We start from the raw sequence: 19,586 nt of genomic DNA on the forward strand, positions 1-19,586 counted from the left end.
GCTTGAGCCAGGACAGGGTTATCATTTTCCTAGCCACAAGTAAGAGAATCTGTAATAGTTGGACTTTCCTCTTCCCTATATCTTCCCCTGGAGTCAAACCCAGTATATACTGTAATGGATTCAGTGGTAAATTTATTTTCAGAATGTTTTGAATTTCTGCTTGGATCCCTTGCCAAAATGGAATCAATATTGGGCAATCCCAGAAAATGTGAGTGTGGTCCCCGATCTGTTTACATTTCCTCCAGCATAAATTTGAATTATTTTTGTCATATTTTGATGTAGTGGAAGGTGTCTTGAAGTATCTCATTCTTAATTTCCAATTGAATTCTTTCCATACTGGACTATGAGTGATTTTATGACCCTGTCCACACACCACCTCCCACTCTTCATCTTCAATAACAACATTCATTTCCAGTTCCCATTTTTCCTTTATACCTAAAGAGTTTCCTGAAAAATGTGTTTGTAAATGTTTGTATATATTAGATACTATCTTCCTCTTACTATTCTCCTTTATACATTTTACCAGAAATTTTTCTAAAGGTGATGGTTGTTGTTTCAAAGCATTCCATTCAGTGTGCGACAAAAAATAATCCCTTAATTGTAAATGCCTATAGAAATCCTTAGAACACAATCCATATTTATCTTGTAGTTGCTTAAATGATTTAAGTGTTTCTCCCTCAAACATCTGGTTTATGGTTATTAGTCCTTTCCCTGGCCAGATCTGGAACTCAGCATCCAACTTATTTGGCAAAAAATCAACAATCTTAGCTATTCTTACTGCACGTGATATTGTTAAAGGTGCACCTATTTTTTTTCCCTCACCAGAGACCAAACCCTGTGGGTACAAATAATCCATTCATTATCAATTTTTAAATCTCTCCATTTTTTTTGTTCCATAAATAGCATCGTCTCAAGAGGTACTAGCGGGCACGCATGGCTCTCTAAACCAATCTAGTTCGTTTCCTCATCATGAACAACCCATTCAACCATACTACGTAGTTGCACCACCCAATAGTATAACTTCAAATTAGGCAAGCTAAGACAGCCTTTTCCCTTTGGGCTAAATAGCAACTTTTGTCTAATTCTAGGCTTTCGCTTTTGCCAAATAAAAGCAGAAATCATTTTATCCCACATTTTGAGATTAGAAGATGGCATCCAAATAGGCAGCGACTGGAAGATATATGTCAATCGAGGAAGTATATTCATCCTGACTGTTTCAATTCTACCTAAGAGAGACAGAGGGAGAATCTCCCATCGAGTCAAGTCTGATTTTATTTGTGTGATTAATCTGCCATAATTTTCATTAAATAGCTGTGAGGTTTGTGTTGTAATCATTATGCCTAAATATCTGAATCCCCTTTCAGAAAAATTAAATGTAACTTTATCTAACTCTGTAGGCCACTTGCCTACTAACATCATGGCTCTGATTTTGTTTCATTAATTTTATAACCTGATATTTCCCCAAATTCCCCTAAACAGGTTAAAAGCACAGGAATTGAATTCAAGGGGTCAGTAATATACAGAATAACATCATCCGCATATAATGAGATTTTATGAGTCTCTCCACCAATTGAAACTCCATGAATTCTAGGGTCTACTCGTACAATTTCTGCCAAGGATTCGATACTAATAGTGAATAGTAAGGGCAAGAGGGGACATCCCTGTCTACTTCCTCTTTTCAAGCCAAAGCTCCTTGATGTATATCCATTCACCCGCACTTTTGACATGGGTCATGAATATAACACCCCAATCCAATTGATGAAATCTGGATGGAATCCCATTTTTTCCAATGTGTGTTCCAAATACTTCCAATCCACCCTATTGAATGCTTTTTCAGCATCGAGGCTGAGAAGCATTGAGGGTTCCTGTTTTTGTTTCGCCACTGAAATCACATTTAGAGTTCTCCTAATATTGTTTATCCCTTGACGACCCGGTATCTTGATTATTGTATGTATACACTTTTGAATACGCTTTGCCAATATTGTGGTTGAAATTTTCGCGTTGCAGCAGAGCAAACTTATTGGTCTGTAAGAGGAACAGTTTGTAGGGTCTTTGCCTTCTTTGGGGATTATGGATATTATTGCTTTGGACCAAGATTTGGGGGGGGGCAGTCATTCTTTGTAAGGGCATAATTAAATACTTTTTGTAAGAGGGGCGTAACCTCACCTTGAAAACACTTATAGAATTCACCTGGGTATCCATCTATTCCCGGTGCCTCATTGTTCTTTAGATTTATGGTTTCCTCAATTTCCTTTTTTGTGATTGGTTCTCTCATTGCTTTGGAATCATTTTCAATTAATTTGGGTAACTTTAATTTTTTCTAATATGGTTTTAATCGTCTCTATTTTGTTGTCTGACCCCTTTGAGTCATAAAGTGTCTCGTAGTAGACAGAAAAAGCTTCAGCTATGTCTTTAGGGTGGGACAGTGTTTTTTTAATAACAGGATTCACTATCCTTGCCACCGTGCGATCTGCTTGTGCCTTGCGCAGTTGAAATGCTAATAGCCTGCTGGCCCTATTTCCTGATTCATAATATTTTTTGTTGGCAAAACGTAATGCACCCTCTGCCTTGTGTGTCAATAAATCATTTAATGTTTGTCTGTGCAGGCTAAGAGACTTCAAAATATTCTCGTTGTTTGTCTTTTTATGCTCTAAGTCCTTTATGAGTTTTTCTAATTTTCCTTGTTCATTATCACGATCTTTTTTAATTTTGGATGACAGAGCAATCAATTTCCCCCTCAGCACAACTTTTGCCACTTCCCATAAAATGGATACTGAAACTTCTCCATTATCACTGTGTTCCATATATTCGTTCCAATATTTTTTATATACTTTGAATTATCTCTGGATAATTCAGAAGTGAAACATTCATTCTCCATTGTTTAGGTTGTTTTTTGTTCGCTAAATTTATTGACATAAACACTGGACCATGATCTGATATTGTTATGGGTTCAATATGGCAGTCTATAACTTTATAGGCATCTCTTTTTAACACACAAAAAAAATCTATTCTGGATTAACTTTTGTGAACCTTTGAAAAAAAATTATAATCACGCTCGTTGGTGTGTTTTTGACGCCATATATCTACCATCCCCAGTTCCTCAATCATATTGTGCAATACCTTAATTTTCTGTAGTATAGGTCCCTGTTCAAAAGGATGTTTATCTAACTTTTGGTTCAACACACAATTAAAATCCCTTCCCACTATGATAAATCCTTCAGCCTGAGTGGTTAAAAGAGCTGTGATTTCTTTAAAGAAGTTGGGGTCATCTTCATTTGGAGCGTAAATGTTTAAAAAGGGCATCTTAACCCCTCTGATTGTACCTGTAACCAAAACGTAGCGCCCCTTCTTGTCTTCGTATGTGTTCTCTGAAGTAAAACCTAGTGATCTATGACACAGAACTGCAACTCTTTTTTTTTTACCCTTTTCACATGAAGCACTGAAAACCTGCCCTACCCATTCCCTCATAAGCTTTTTGTGTTCTATATCATGAAGGTGGTTCTCCTGAAGTAACGCGATTTGAACAGTTCAATCTTTTCAACTGGTTCATAATTTTCTTTCTTTTTATGGGATGATTAACTCCATTTATATTGTAACTCACTACTGTCAACTTGTCCATTTTTGTAACTTAAAGTATTTTTATAGAAACCTGTTGTTTTAATACTCTGATAGTATTTTTTCATTCAACCGTACCATAATAACTGAGATCAAGATAAAATCATAAGCCGTAGCTACCTTGATGATATTGTTTGCCAAGAAACACAGAACGTTAATAACAAAGAGAGAGAATGATTTTTTTGAATATGAAAAACAACTGTGAACTTCCAGTACTCCCGTGGATTGCCCCTGAAATGAAATGAACAGAGTCTTAACCTTACAAACAGACTCAGGGGATCTCCACTGGGCAGAGAGAAAGGTCTCTCTGGGTAGAGTGCACAAAGTGCAATAGCGACGGTCCACCAGGCTGTCCCACAGATGTCCTCACGTCGCCACGATAGCAAAGTTCGCCTCATATTAGATGGTGATCATATCCCCCCCATCCCACCCTGACCCTAATACTCAGCTTATTTTCTTATAATAATACTATAGCCTGAATCAATTATTTCCAATCAGTAATTTATGGTACGATAAACGATGGTCCTGTTTCATCTCAGCGTGTCCCCGTTTTAACCTTATTCCCAGCAGGACCAATCTTTTAGTGTCTCTTTCCTTTCTTTCTTCTTCACAAGTCCAGTCTCATAGTGACACTTTCTTTCTGTTGCTATTATTTATTATAATTATTATTATTATTTTTGATCATCACCAGTCAAGTCTCCAAATGTTTTTTGTCATTATTCATCACAGGTCTAATCTTATGGTGTTTTCATCTTTACTCACGACCAGCGACTCTCGCCTCTCTGATGTCACCCTGAATGATGGCTCCGATCTCCACTGAATTCAGCTGTTGGTTCTTCCTCCGGTTCTGCTGTATTGTCCATCCCTCTCGTGTCAGCTCCCTTTCCAATATTTCTTGGTCCTCCATTGCTGTTTCGATGCCGAGTTCTTTCAATGTTGATTGTGCCTCCAGTAGTGAGGGGAACAGTTTTGTGCCACCATCCAAGAAGAGTCTTAGCTGGGCTGGGTATGGAGACTGAGCTCTGATGTTCTTTTCTTTTAACTTTTTAATAGCCTCTCTGACTTTCTTCCTTTTCCTCTGCAGGTCAGGTGAGTAGTCATGGTCAAAATAAATCGTATGCTCTTGGAACTGAACATTTCTCTGCTTCCAAGCCTGTAGGAGCACCTTTTGTTTCACATTAAATTCCAGAAACCGAGCTATAATGGATCTCGGTGGTGCAGCTGCGGCTTTGGGCTTCGGACCGAGCGCTCTGTCCGCTCTCTCTAGTTTAATGTCGACTTCTCCTTGAAACTCTAACGAGGTACTCAGAAAGTCTGTTAGAAAAGATACCATGTCATCCTTCTCCGCACCCTCTGGAACTCCATACAGCCTGATGATGTTGCGATGGAGTCTGTTTTCCATGTCATCGCATTTGGCAGTGAGATTAGCCTCTCTCTGCAACAGGTAGCCCAGTGCCCTCTCCTGCCGTATACTTCTGTCTTCCGTTGTACTCACTCTGCTCTCGGTGTCGGTCAATCTTCTGTCTAGCCTCTCAGTTCGTTGTTTTAATTCCTCCATGGATGACTCCACTCGGTAGAGAGAGGTTTTCAAATCCCGAAAGGAGTCACTGTTCTCCTGTCGAAGTTTCCTCAGCTCCGCTAGCATCGCCGATTCCCCGCCAGCATCGCTGGCTGATTTCAGCAGTGTAGCTTTGGCTGTTAGCTGCTTGGAAGCTGTTATAACGTTGTCACTTTTACCAACTTTCAAGTCTTTCTTGCCTGTTTTCTGACTGGAACTCATTCTTTTAGCATTAGCAACCTTTTCCTGCAGTCTGGTACTCATTTATCGTTTTTTGTTACTTTATCGGCTATTTATTAACAGGTCTGGTGGAGCAGTGAGTCTACGCATCTGTCTACTCCATAGCACCACTCGGAAGTCTCAATGACACATTTTTTATGAAACTTTTTTTTTTTTTAGAAATCCACGATCTTCAATCCCATTACCTCATATTAGGGGGTGACTTTAATTGCTGTTTAAACCCAGTTTTGGACCGGTCTTTCACTAGGGTGATTCGTGGTTCAAAATCGGCCTGTCATTAAATCTTTCATGGAAGAATATGGACTCATTGACCCCTGGTGTTTTTTGTATCCCCAGACCAAAAAATTCTCATTTTTCTCCCCTGTACATCACTCTTTCTCACATATTGATTTCTTTTTGTTGAATGATAGATTGCTCTCTTATGTATGTACAATCTCTTACAACCCCATTGTCATCTCTGATCATGCCCCAGTGTCTCTTGTGCTCTCTTTCCCAGGGAAACCTACCTGTCGTAACCCATGGCGTTTTAACTCACTCCTACTTTCAGATGAGGCATTTACTACTTTTATATCAAGCGAAATAGACTTTTTCATATCCACTAATGCTACTCCAGTGGTATCAGCCTAATTGATTTGGGAGACCTTTAAGGCATACATTAGGGGACAAATTATATCTTTCTCTGGATCTCAGAGGAAACAGCGCATGGAACGCCAAACCCATCTTCTTACTCTAATAGCACAGCTTGATGATGATTATGCCTCTGCCCTTTCTCCAGAGTTATTTAAGAAACTAATCACTCTAAAGTCTGAATTTGATATATTAGCCACTGAGCAAGCAGAAACCAAGCTGCTGAAGTTGAGACACTGTTTACGAATCTGGAGATAAACCCTCAAAACTGTTGGCCTGCCAACTCAGACAGGCTGCTACTGCTAATTTAATTTCTAAATTAGCCACTCCCACTGGTACAATCACTGACCCAGTAGAGATAAATAGTACAGCTCTCTGTATAAGTCTGATCATGACACTGACCCCCGTGTCTAAGAGTCATTTTTTAACAGAATAGAAATACCCTCCATCTCCTCTGATCAGAGAGAGACTTTAGACCAAAATTTCACTGAGGGGGAACTCACCAAGGCAATCTGCTGTTTGCAGTCTGGAAAATCCCCTGGGCCCGATGGCTTTCCGATAGAATTCTATAGAAAGTTTTCCTCTAAAATTGTGCCCCTGCTGTTAAATATGTTCAATGAATCCTTACCATCTGGCACTCTCCCCACCTCTCTTTGACAAGCTTCTATCTCTGTAATACTAAAGAAAAATAAGGATCCAGATCTTTATTCTTCCTATTGTCCCACATCATTATTCAATGCTGACTTTAAAATTCTTGCTAAGGCTCTCTCTCTCAAGCCCAATTTATGCTGACAACCCAGTCCTCGCAGATAGCGTCGCAGACAGTGTCTGCGTAGCCCCCCCACCTTCGCAGACGCTCTGCGCGCACCTCCCAAAAATTGTGACCACCACAGAAGCCTCGCAGACAAGAGGGCTCTGATTGGTCCACTCTACATCTGCTGTACACGCACTTCCGCTTCCCTACTTTCCCGGTTTGGTTTGTTTTCACGACTGCCATTTTTAAAAACACAAGCGAAGATGGAGCAGCACGAAGAGAGGTTGATCGAGGAAGTGAGGAAGTACGTACATCTATACGACTCCAGTTCTAGTCATTATAAGTAACCGGAGGATAAACACTCCACTAACCACACCCACCAACTACTCCTAGCGATTTCGCGACTTCGCGCCCCCTTGCGTTGTGGCAGTGAATAACGTCACGCACGCCTATTACTCCCCGCTCAACGATAAATTACAACTGACTGCGAAAAGCTATCTGCGAAAGCCTTGTTGCAAGAGCATGCAGAGGCCTTCAGACTGGAAACTGTCCTGCCCTCTATCATACACCCAGACCAAATTGGTTTAATAAAAAATAGGCATTCATTCTTTAATTTACGACGTCTCTTCAGTGTCATTTATAACAATAGCGATTTCCAATGTCCAAAGGTAGTTGTGTCCATGGATGCAGAGAAAGCTTTTGATAGGGTTGAGTGGGACTACCTATTCACCTGTCTCTCTAAGTTTGGGTTTGGTGATGACTTCTTAGCCTGGGTTCAACTTCTTTACTCTTCCCCTCTATCCTCAGTGCTCACAAATAGTAATTTCTCTATTTTCCCCTTCACAGGGGTACTAGACAGGGCTGTCCCTTGTCACCTCTGCTTTTTGCAGTGGCAATTGAGCCGCTAGCCATTGCACTCCATAGCCTGTCAGCTTTTAAAGGAATCACTTGCTATGGCATTGAACAGAAAGTATCACTGTATGCTGACGATCTTTTCCTGTATATCTCTGAACCACTAGAGTCTATGCCACATATTCTTGATACTTTAGAACATTTTGTGTCTGTGTCAGGGTATAAGATTAATCTAGATAAAAGCAAAATCTTTCCTATTAATCAAACTGCCTGCCTGAGTCTGCTGTCAAAACTCCCTTTCAGACTGGCAAAATATGGCTTTACGTACCTTGGTGTAGCTATTTCTTCTAAATACAGTAACTTCAAGCTAAACTTTGAAACACTACTTTCACACACTAAAGATGACTTTAGCCGCTGGACTTTATTGCCATTGTCGCTGGCAGGCAGAATAAACTCTGTCAAAATGAATGTCCTCCCTAAATATCTGTACTTCTTCCAGTGTATTCCAGTATTCATTCCAAAGTCATTTTTCCATGAACTAGATACAGCAATATTACAGTTTATCTGGAATAAAAGGGTCCCATGGCTACGTAAGACAGTTTTGTAGAAACCTAAAAAAGATGGGGGGATGGCATTACCTAATTTTTTACACTATTACTGGTCAGCTAACCTACAGATAATTATGTACTGGATGCAGGTGGCTCCTGACAGCTCCCCTGCTTGGTGCCTAATGGAGGCCCAGTCATGTACACCAGCTTCACTATATGCGCTAGTTACTTGCTCCCCTTGCTTGACTAGTTTTAAGCCTGGGAAAAATATACTTGTTTCATCTACAACCCCAATTCCAAAAAAGTTGGGACAAAGTACAAATTGTAAATAAAAACGGAATGCAATAATTTACAAATCTCAAAAACTGATATTGTATTCACAATAGAACATAGACAACATATCAAACGTTGAAAGTGAGACATTTTGAAATTTCATGCCGAATATTGGCTCATTTGAAATGTCATGACAGCAACACATCTCAAAAAAGTTGGGGCAGGGGCAATAAGAGGCTGGAAAAGTTAAAGGTACAAAAAAGGAACAGCTGGAGGACCAAATTGCAACTCGTTAGGTCAATTGGCAATAGGTCATTAACATGACTGGGTATAAAAAGAGCATCTTGGAGTGGCAGCGGCTCTCAGAAGTAAAAATGGGAAGAGGATCACCAATCCCCCTAATTCTGCGCCGACAAATAGTGGAGCAATATCAGAAAGGAGTTTGACAGTGTAAAATTGCAAAGAGTTTGAACATATCATCTACAGTGCATAATATCAAAAGATTCAGAGAATCTGGAAGAATCTCTGTGTGTAAGGGTCAAGGCCGGAAAACCATACTGGGTGCCTGTGATCTTCGGGCCCTTAGACGGCACTGCATCACATACAGGCATGCTTCTGTATTGGAAATCACAAAATGGGCTCAGGAATATTTCCAGAGAACATTATCTGTGAACACAATTCACCGTGCCATCCGCCGTTGCCAGCTAAAACTCTATAGTTCAAAGAAGAAGCCGTATCTAAACATGATCCAGAAGCGCAGACGTCTTCTCTGGGCCAAGGCTCATTTAAAATGGACTGTGGCAAAGTGGAAAACTGTTCTGTGGTCAGACGAATCAAAATTTGAAGTTCTTTATGGAAATCAGGGACGCCGTGTCATTCGGACTAAAGAGGAGAAGGACGCCCCAAGTTGTTATCAGCGCTCAGTTCAGAAGCCTGCATCTCTGATGGTATGGGGTTGCATTAGTGCGTGTGGCATGGGCATCTTACACATCTGGAAAGACACCATCAATGCTGAAAGGTATATCCAGGTTCTAGAGCAACATACCGTACCATCCAGACGACGAAGGTTTTTCAGGGAAAACCTTGCATTTTCCAACATGACAATGCCAAACCACATACTGCATCAATTACAGCATCATGGCTGCATAGAAGAAGGGTCCGGGTACTGAACTGGCCAGCCTGCAGTCCAGATCTTTCACCCATAGAAAACATTTGGCGCATCATAAAACGGAAGATACGACAAAAAAGGCCTAAGACAGTTGAGCAACTAGAATCCTACATTAGACAAGAATGGGTTAACATTCCTATCCCTAAACTTGAGCAACTTGTCTCCTCAGTCCCCAGACGTTTACAGACTGTTGTAAAGAGAAAAGGGGATGTCTCACAGTGGTAAACATGGCCTTGTCCCAACTTTTTTGAGATGTGTTGTTGTCATGAAATTTAAAATTACCTATTTTTTCTCTTTAAATGATACATTTTCTCAGTTTAAATGTTTGATACGTTTATCTGTGATCTATTCTGAATAAAATATGGAATTTTGAAACTTCCACATCATTGCATTCCATTTTTATTTACAATTTGTACTTTGTCCCAACTTTTTTGGAATCAGGGTTGTACCTTGCGCATCTGGAACCAGTTCTGTAAACACCTAGGAATTAGTACCCCCTCACTTTCTGTGCCACTCAGTAATAACCCTTTGTTCCCTCCCTCAATGCAAGATCACACTTTCAGATTATGGATACAGAGAGGTCTGTGCACAGTCAGGGACCTGTTCATAGAGGGTGTTTTTGCTACTTTTCAGCAGCTAACTAAAAATTTTCAGCTTCCCAGCTCTCACTTTTTCAGGTATTTACAAGTAAGAGATTTTTATAGAAAAACATGGAAAGATTTTCCACATATCCCTGGAACTAACCCTATTGATAGAATCTTAAATGCACCCCTGGCAATGAAAGGTATGGTCTCCACACTTTATGGCATCATACTGTCTCTCTGCCCTCCCTCAGACAGGACTCTTTTAACCCTTTGGTCTCAGGATTTGGGCATAGATCTGACACTTGCCTGGGGGTCTATTCTTGGTCGTGTGCACTCCTCTTCAATTTGTGCCAGGCATCGGGTCATCCAGTGTAAACTCTTGCACCATGTATACTGGCTAGACTGTCCTGAGTCAACACTGACCCACTTTATGATTGATGTTGTCAGCATCGTGGCACACTTTTACATATGTTTTGGACATGTCCCTCTCTTCATACATACTGGACTTCTATATTTTCTTCTATCTCAGATGTATTTCAGATACAGCTAGAGCCATGCCCAGTTGCAGCCCTATTTGGAGTCCTACCAGATACAATTAAACTATCCAGCTCTAAATCTGATTTTGTTGCATTGCTTTTACTTATTGCCAGGCATTTAATATTAATACACTGGAAAGCCCAGCACCCACCCTCACACATGCTCTGGATAAGAGATACCTTAGTGTTTTCAAAACTAGAAAAGATTAGGCACCTACTGCGAGGTGCTGTATCTAAATTTGATAAACTCTGGCAGTCTTTCCTCCTGTATGTGGATTCCCTTGTCCTGCAGCCTCCAGATTCACCATGAGCTGCCCTGACAGCATTTGCCATGAATGTCCAATATGTCTTGATGGCCTACTATTTACCTTAGCTCCCTTTTTGTTGTCTTGTTTTTTATTTTATTTTTCACTTTTTGTTTTCTTTACCTTCTGATTTCATACAGCCTGGACAGGGTGGGTTAATGGGTGGCAAGTGGGCTGGTAGAGTAGGGTGGATAGAATGGAGTGGATAGGTGGGAGTGGGGTTTGGTTTATTGTGCCATTCTTATTAGATTTTCTGTTGTATTGTTATGGAATGAATCTCCATTTATTTATTTTATACCTTGAAATAAAACAAAATAAACCATGGAAAAAAATGTCCCAGCTGTCCGCAATAAAAACCGGGAGTCAATACAACTGGCAAGGTTCATGAGACCAGGAAGATCAGGTGGCAGTTCTCGTGAGACCAGCTCATCCTTGATGGAGTCTGACAGCTCATTCAAAAATGCATCAAACAAGGCATTATCATTCTAGCCACAAGATGCCACCAAAGTGTGAAACTCAATCGCATAGTCACAAGCGGACCAGGCACCCTGCCACAGCCCCATGACTTCTCTTGCTGCCTCTCTGCCAGACAGAGAGCGATCAAAGGTTTGCCTCATCTCCTCTGTGAAATCCTTGAAGCTGGCGCAGCATGGTGCATTGGCGTCCCACATAGCTGTTCCCCACTCCCTAGTTTTGCCAGTGAGGAGAGAGTGATGGTGTAGGCCACTCGGGAACACTCTGTGGGAAAGGCCAGTGGTTGAAGCTCAAGGGTTAGCAAGCATGGAGATAAAAATGATCTGCAGGTACCTGGTTCTCAGTCATATGGCTGTGGGGTGGGAAGTCTTGGCTCTCTGAAGAGGGCTGGAGCAGGAGCTGGAGGAGCGGTAGGTGGAGGGGGTTGTGTAGGAGCAGCCATTGCTTGAAGCTGTTGTAGCAGAGTGGCAAGAAGATTGAGAGTGTCAGAGATGGTGACAAGGTTTTGATTCACCTGTTGGATGTCCTGTTGGTGGGTCCTAAGGAGAGGTCCCCGTTTCTGCACCGCTGCTCTTAGCTGGGCGAAATCCACTGGGTCCATGTTGACCAGACTGTGCGGTCATGAGTGGCAAGCTGAGGTGAAGTGAGGACCCAAGAGCAGACTCAGAAAACAGGCAGTGTAAAGAGAAAAGTTCTTTAATGAAGTAGATGGCAGAAAGGCAAAGGTACAGTAGGGCTCAGGCAAAAATCGCTAGTCAAAAAACAGGCCAGGAGGTCAAAAACACAGAGGAGCAGGTAGACACGATTAGGGACAAAAAAAACAGGGCAGAAAAATCTTCACAAAAACTGATGAACACAGGGACAAGGGAAATCCAGGCAGAGGTAGCAAAAGACACAATCCAAAAGAACAGGCAGGCGAAAACAGGGACAAAAAACTGGACAGAAAAACTTGACAAGAAAACAAGGAAAAATTCAGGCAGGGGGAATCAAGAAGCCACAATACCAGTGACCTGTAGCAATAGTCTGGCTAACGCGACTGCAAAGCTCTACGAGCTATTGGTCTGGCCAAGATATTAAGCCCAACCGTTTCCCAGAGCCCGTGGTTGACCCGCCTCCCTGAAATGCCTCAGTTTGCTACTGGCCGAAGCCAGAAAAGGCTGTGACGAAGCTTAAACCAATCACATCACTCTTTCCTCTGACGTATGCGACGCAACGGGGCTAACTGGTAGATTAAATTCTTACCGAAGCCGGTCGGGAGTAAGGCGAAAACGTCCTTCCTTTCAAGAAATACCTCCAGGGCTGCTCTTTGCTTCGTTTTCAATGAGAACTTCCCGTTGAATGCTTTCAATACAGCATCTATGCGTAATAGATGCGGAAGCGTGAATGAAGCGCTTCCGGCATAGATTCTGTAAACAATCTATGGCTTCCGGTCGCAGTTCTACTACGTCAGTGCCTTGAACACGCCTCTACCCAGGGCCGTTGGAGATGCTCAAAGTTGATTGGTTCCCGATTCTTCGGGAGCTTAGAAGAGCTGTAGATAGCTTGCCTTGCCAGACTAAGCTCGCAACAGGCCCTCATGTTGCGTCACACTTAGGATGGGCGGGCCCAGGCTACTGTAGCAAGGCAAGGAAAGTCTACAAGAGACACCCTGGCAAATGGAGTAGCTCCAAACAGTTCTTAAAAAGCCCTGGCTGATGGGAGAGGAGTGGTAGCAGGTGTGGGAGTGCTGCTTCAGGAAATGGCCTTCAGCAAGGCAGGACTGAATTCCTGTCCTGGATCCGGCCTGGAGCCGGCATGGAAGTCCCACAACCTAAGGCATGGATGGACTGGACCAGACTGTGAGAGGTACCTGATAAGGGACTTTTCAATAGTGTCTAGAACAGGGTGTCAAACTCAAATTCTGCCTGGGCCACATCAACATTTTTGTAAGCCCTTAAAGCACCATAAGCCTATTCATTTTTAATGTATTATTATCTATTAGTATAAATATGGAGGTGATTATAGGAAATTGTGTGCGCTGATTGGTTGAGAGATTTGGACTATTTCTCGATAATCACCTCAAGCAACTTGGCAAAATGGTGACCAATTGCTTCATCACCATAAGAGAGGAAGAATTACAAATTATGAAAGAAAATGCTGTTCCTAAAAGCACTAAAGATACTACAAAGTTTGGTCTAAAACTATTCAAAGGTAAGGTGGAACTGTGATTTATTTTATCTATTTCAAAAGAAAGTATTTTATGTGACTCAGCATAGATAAGTGACACAAGCCTGTGCCACTCCGTTATTACATTTGCATGCTGCTTTTGAAGTTTGAAATTATTTTTTAATATGATTTATTTTAAAGAATTACCCGTGTATTTATACTAAAGCAATTATCCACCTCAGGTCAGTGAATATTGGTGAATAATAACCAAGACTTTGTCTTGGTTATTATTCACCGATATTCATTTTGCCTTCGTCAAATAATTGTTAATTCTATCCACTACCACCTAGTCCACCTATTCACTACCACCTACTACCTGAAAGGAGAATAAGACAAAAGGATTAATAGGGCTACCAGAAACTATTCAGCTGTGTATATAATATCATAATGACATGTATAAATGATCAAAGACATCTTCATTATAATTCCATACGTAACTACACAAATGAATGCATCCCTTAATTCATTTAATCAGATTGTTTGATACCAGTTGCTAGGGTGAGAGATAGAATTAACAAATTTTTCCATTCCTGAATGAAAGCTGCAAGCAACCTAGCTACAAGGTGAACGTATAGATAGATTTATGCAGGAGGAGAGCAAGAAACATAGATCAGGTTTTATATGATAATTTTCTTCTATTACTGTTTTAATCAATTTTAATGGAACTGTCATAAACTTAAGGCAACATAGGGCATAAAAGCAATAGGACAAGATTGTATGACAGTAGTTATTACCTAATAATAGTTATTGTCTCTCCTACTGATATGTAGCAAAACACATAAACATGTTGCGCTTCTCAATTTAATTGTATGGTGATTGTTTTTAGTATATTCCCTCACCACCCCATCTGAAATTAATTCCTGTCAATGCCACTGTCAACACCCGATGCATTTCTTAACTAGAAAAGCACTTGGAGAGCACAGACCTCCGCCAAGAATCCTTTAAAAAATTCCGGGATCCAGACGGTAATCCGGATCACCGCCAAAATTTAATGGATTGTTACTTGTGCCCAGTCACACCTCTGGAAAAAATTTCAGAGCAATCCGTTCATAACTTTTTCTGTAATGTTGCTAACAGACAAACCAACCAACAAACAAACCAACGCTACCGAAAACATAACCTCCTTGGCGGAGGTAATAATTTCTAAACACAGGTCTGAGTTGCACCAACCACAGCAGGTTCTTAGCTCAAATACTCTGTACAGTATTGCTTGTAGAACATGAATGGTCACTATGCTATGGGCCTGCTGTGAATCCTAGATAGTGTGAAAATGTTCAGCAATAGGTACTATAGGCCGTTTCAATAATACTTTTGGAAGTTCTTGCCAAGTTTGACCACGTGTACTACATGTTTTTGACTTAAGAACTAGACTTATCACATGTGTGTTTGACTCAAGAACTAGACTTGTCTTTGCCTTTAAGCCTAAAAAAAAACTACAGGGGTAGATCATGCAGACTGGCACAGTGCAGTCTTGCTGCTGAAGGTAATACAATGTAACATAAAAATGTCAAAGTCCCTCCCATGCCAGGGTCTGATCTTCCCAGGCAGTCTCCCAACCCAGTACTAACCAGGCCCTTAAGGCACCGGGGGGCTGGGGGCTAGTCCTCTGGTAACCACAAGAGTTTGACTCCCTACTCACATCTGTATTGCGGTGTGCCTCCCCCAGGTGGCAGTAGGTACCATTTTTATGATGGTCTTTGGTATGACCAGACCATGAGTAGAACTCACGATCTCTCAGTTGAGACACGCTAACCACCAGGCCAGCTCACAGCATGTAACATAAAAGCAAGTCATAATTTAACAGTGAGAAAATGTAAAGCTGAATATGATCCATAAATGAGAAGATGGCAAGTATTGAAATAGTGGGACTCTGATAGTCCCTGGTAGTGGGGATTATCAGCGGACTGTCTATTGGGGAAGCCATGGTCTAATGGTTAGAGAAGCAGCTTTGGGACCAAAAGGTCACCAGTTCAATTCCCAGGACCAGCAGGAATGGCTGAAGTGCCCTTGAGCAAGGCACCTAACCCCCAACTGCTCCCCAGACTGCTCTGGGTATGCTGTATGTTGCTCTGGATAAGAGTGTCTGCTAAATGTAATGAAATTATAGTCTGATAGTTACAACCCTGTTTCAAAAGTTGGGACACTGTGTAAGATGTAAATAAAAACAGAATGCAATAGAATGCAATGATTTGCAAAGACATCATAGCAAATGTTGAATATGCTCATTTTTAATTTGATGTCAGCAACATGTTACAAAAATGTTGGGGCAGGCTTGTTTAAAAATTATCTATCACTGTGTTGTATCACTTTTTCTTTTAACAACATTCTGTACAGGTTTGGGAACTGAGGAGACCATTTGCTGTAGTTTTGAAAGTAAAATATTATCCCCTTCTTGCCTGATATAGTATTTCAGCTGCTCAACAGTTCGGGGTTTCCTTTGTTCTAGTTTTCATTTCTTAATGCACCAAATGTTTTCAATGGGTAACAGGTCTAGACTGCAGACAGGCCAATTTAGTACCTAGACTCTTTTACTAGGGAGCCATGCAGTTGTAATATGTGTAGAATGGGGTTTGGCATTGTCTTGCTGAAATAAGCAAGGCCTCCCTTGAAAAAGACATCATCTGGATGACAGCATGTTGCTCTAAAACCCCTATATATTGTTTGGCATTCATGCTGCCTTCCCAGATGTGCAAGCTACACATGCAATATGCACCAATGCACAGATTCTGGCTTTTGAACTGTGCGCTGATAACAAGCCAGATGGTCCCTCTCCTCTTTAACTCAGAGGATGTGGTATCCATGATTTCCAAAAAGAATTTCAAATTTCAATTCATCAGACCACAGGACAGCTTTCCACTTCCCCTCAGTCCATTGTGAATGAGCTCAGGCCCAGAGAAGGTGGTGGTGTTTCTGGATATTGTTTATATATGGTTTTAACTTGCATTTGTGGATGCAGTGACAAAAGGTGTTCACAGACAGTGATTTTCAGAAGTATTCCTGAGCTCATGCATTGATTTCCACTACAGAATCATTTCTATTTTTAATACAGTGCCACCTGAGGGCCTGAAGATCATGAGCATCCAATGTTGGTTTTCAGCCTTGTCTCTTGCATACAGAGAATTCTCCAGATTCTTTGCGTCTTTTAATGATATTATGTACCATAGATGATGTGATCCCCAAATTCTTTACAATTTTACATTGAACACCATTATTCTTAAATTGTTACACTATTTGCCCACACAGTCTTTCACAGAGTGGTGAACCCCTCCCCATCTTTACTTCTGAGAGACTCAGCCTCTCTGGGATGCTCTTTTTATACCCAACTGTGTCACTGATCTGTTGCCAATTAACATATTTAGGTTTTTTTAGCATGACAAAACTTTTTTCCAATTTTTTGTTGCCCCGTCCCAACTTTTTGAAATGTGTTACTGGCATTAAATTCAAAACAAGCACATATTTTTCAAAAAACAATAAGATTTATCAGTTTCAACATCTGATATGTTGCCTTTGTGCTATTTTTAACAAAATATATGGTTTCCATGGTTTGCAAATCATCACATTCTGTTTTTATTTACAGTTTATACGGTGTTCCAACTTTTGTGGAAATGAGGCTGTATAACTATCAAATTATTCACTGCAAATGTGGTTTAATTTAAGAATATGATTTCAAACCTTATTCATTAGCTTATAAAGTAGCACAATATCCAACACATCCTTTTATTTTCTATTTATTTTTTTTGCACTGGCAGTTAATTGTGCATCCTACTTAATGAAGCCGTGGGATCCTGAATCGAGGTCATGAAATCAGAATGTATTAGCAGTCTGTAGGCTATTTAATCATGCTTGTAAAATCATGCTATTTTGAGTTGTAAAATGAATAAAATAAATATTAAGTGACCAAGCACTAATCTGCTATGCATAACTACAGTGGTGCTTGAAAGTTTGTGAACCCTTTAAGATTTTCTATATTTCTGCATAAATATGACCTAAAACATCATCAGATTTTCACACAAGTCCTAAAAATAGATAAAGAGAACCCAGTTAAACAAATGAGACAAAAATATTATACTTGGTCATTTATTTATTGAGAAAAATGATCCAATATTACATATCTGTGAGTGGCAAAAGCATGTGAACCTCTAGGATTAGCAGTTAATTTGAAGGTGAAATTAGAGTCAGGTGTTTTCAATCAGTGGGATGACAATCAGGTGTGAGTGGGCACCCTGTTTTATTTAAAGAACAGGGATCTATCAAAGTCTGATCTTCACAACACACATTTGTGGAAGTGGATCATGGCACGAACAAAGGAGATTTCTGAGGACCTCAGAAAAAGTGTTGTTGATGTTCATCAGGCTGGAAAAGGTTACAAAGCCATCTCTAAAGAGTTTGGACTCCACCAATCCACAGTCAGACAGATTGTGTACAAATGGAGGAAATTCAAGACCATTGTTACCCTCCCCAGGAGTGGTCAACCAACAAAGATCACTCCAAGAGCAAGGCGTGTAATAGTCAGCCAGGTCATAAAGGACCCCAGGGTAACTTCTAAGCAACTGAAGGCCTCTCTCACATTGGTTAATGTTAATGTTCATGAGTCCAGCATCAGGATAAGACCGAACAACAATGGTGTGCATGGCAGGGTTGCAAGGAGAAAGCCACTGCTCTCCAAAAAGAACATTGCTGCTCGTCTGCAGTTTGCTAAAGATCACGTGGACAAGCCAGAAGGCTATTGGAAAAATATTTTGTGGATGGATGAGACCAAAATAGAACTTTTTGGTTTAAATGAGAAGCATCATGTTTGGAGAAAAGAAAACGCTGCATTCCAGCATAAGAACCTTATCCCATCTGTGAAACATGGTGGAGGTAGTATCATGGTTTGGGCCTGTTTTGCTGCATCTGGGCCAGGACAGCTTGCCATCATTGATGGAACAATGAATTCTGAATTATACCAGCAAATTCTAAAGGAAAATGTCAGGACATCTGTCCATGAACTGAATCTCAAGAGAAGGTGGGTCATGCAGCAAGACAACGACCCTAAGCACACAAGTCGTTCTACCAAAGAATGGTTAAAGAAGAATAAAGTTAATGTTTTGGAATGGCCAAGTCAAAGTCCTGACCTTAATCCAATCGAAATGTTGTGGAAGGACCTGAAGCGAGTAGTTCATGTGAGGAAACCCACCAACATCCCAGAGTTGAAGCTGTTCTGTACGGAGGAATGGGCTAAAATTCCTCCAAGCCGGTGTGCAGGACTGATCAACAGTTACCGCAAACATTTAGTTGCAGTTACTGCTGCACAAGGGGGTCACACCAGATACTGAAAGCAAAGGTTCACATACTTTTGCCACTCACAGATATGTAATATTGGATCATTTTCCTCAATAAATAAATGACCAAGTATAATATTTTTGTCTCATTTGTTTAACTGGGTTCTCTATCTACTTTTAGGACTTGTGTGAAAATCTGATGTTGTTTTAGGTCATATTTATGCAGAAATATAGAAAATTCTAAAGGGTTCACAAACTTTCAAGCACCACTGTATGCACATAACTCATTTCTCAATACAGCCAGTTTTGTCTAATAATAACCATACATTTGATATTTTGGGGAGGGAGCACCATCACTGTGTAGAGCATGATATTGTCATCTATGTAGGTCTCTAAAATGCATGTAAATGGCTGCAGTACCATGTTAATATCAACATCATTACTGTGTTAGTATCACTGCTCAGCTAAGAATGGCCCACCACCCAAATAATATTTGGTGAATAGTGCTCTTATGGTGGTCCCTTTTCATTGATGGCTGAAGTAAAGCTCTGCTGATCAAATGAGAAGTTAGTCAAATAAACAAACA

General features: G+C 40.7%; 1 protein-coding gene across 6 annotated transcripts in view; it reads left to right on the top strand.

The window, feature by feature from the left end:
• Positions 1 to 19,586, top strand: part of stab1 (stabilin 1) — a 403,938-nt gene that overhangs the window by 168,821 nt on the left and 215,531 nt on the right. The gene's annotated exons all lie outside the window — the stretch shown is intronic.

This window comes from Neoarius graeffei, chromosome 26 (assembly GCF_027579695.1).
Source record: "Neoarius graeffei isolate fNeoGra1 chromosome 26, fNeoGra1.pri, whole genome shotgun sequence".
Taxonomy (NCBI): domain Eukaryota; kingdom Metazoa; phylum Chordata; class Actinopteri; order Siluriformes; family Ariidae; genus Neoarius; species Neoarius graeffei.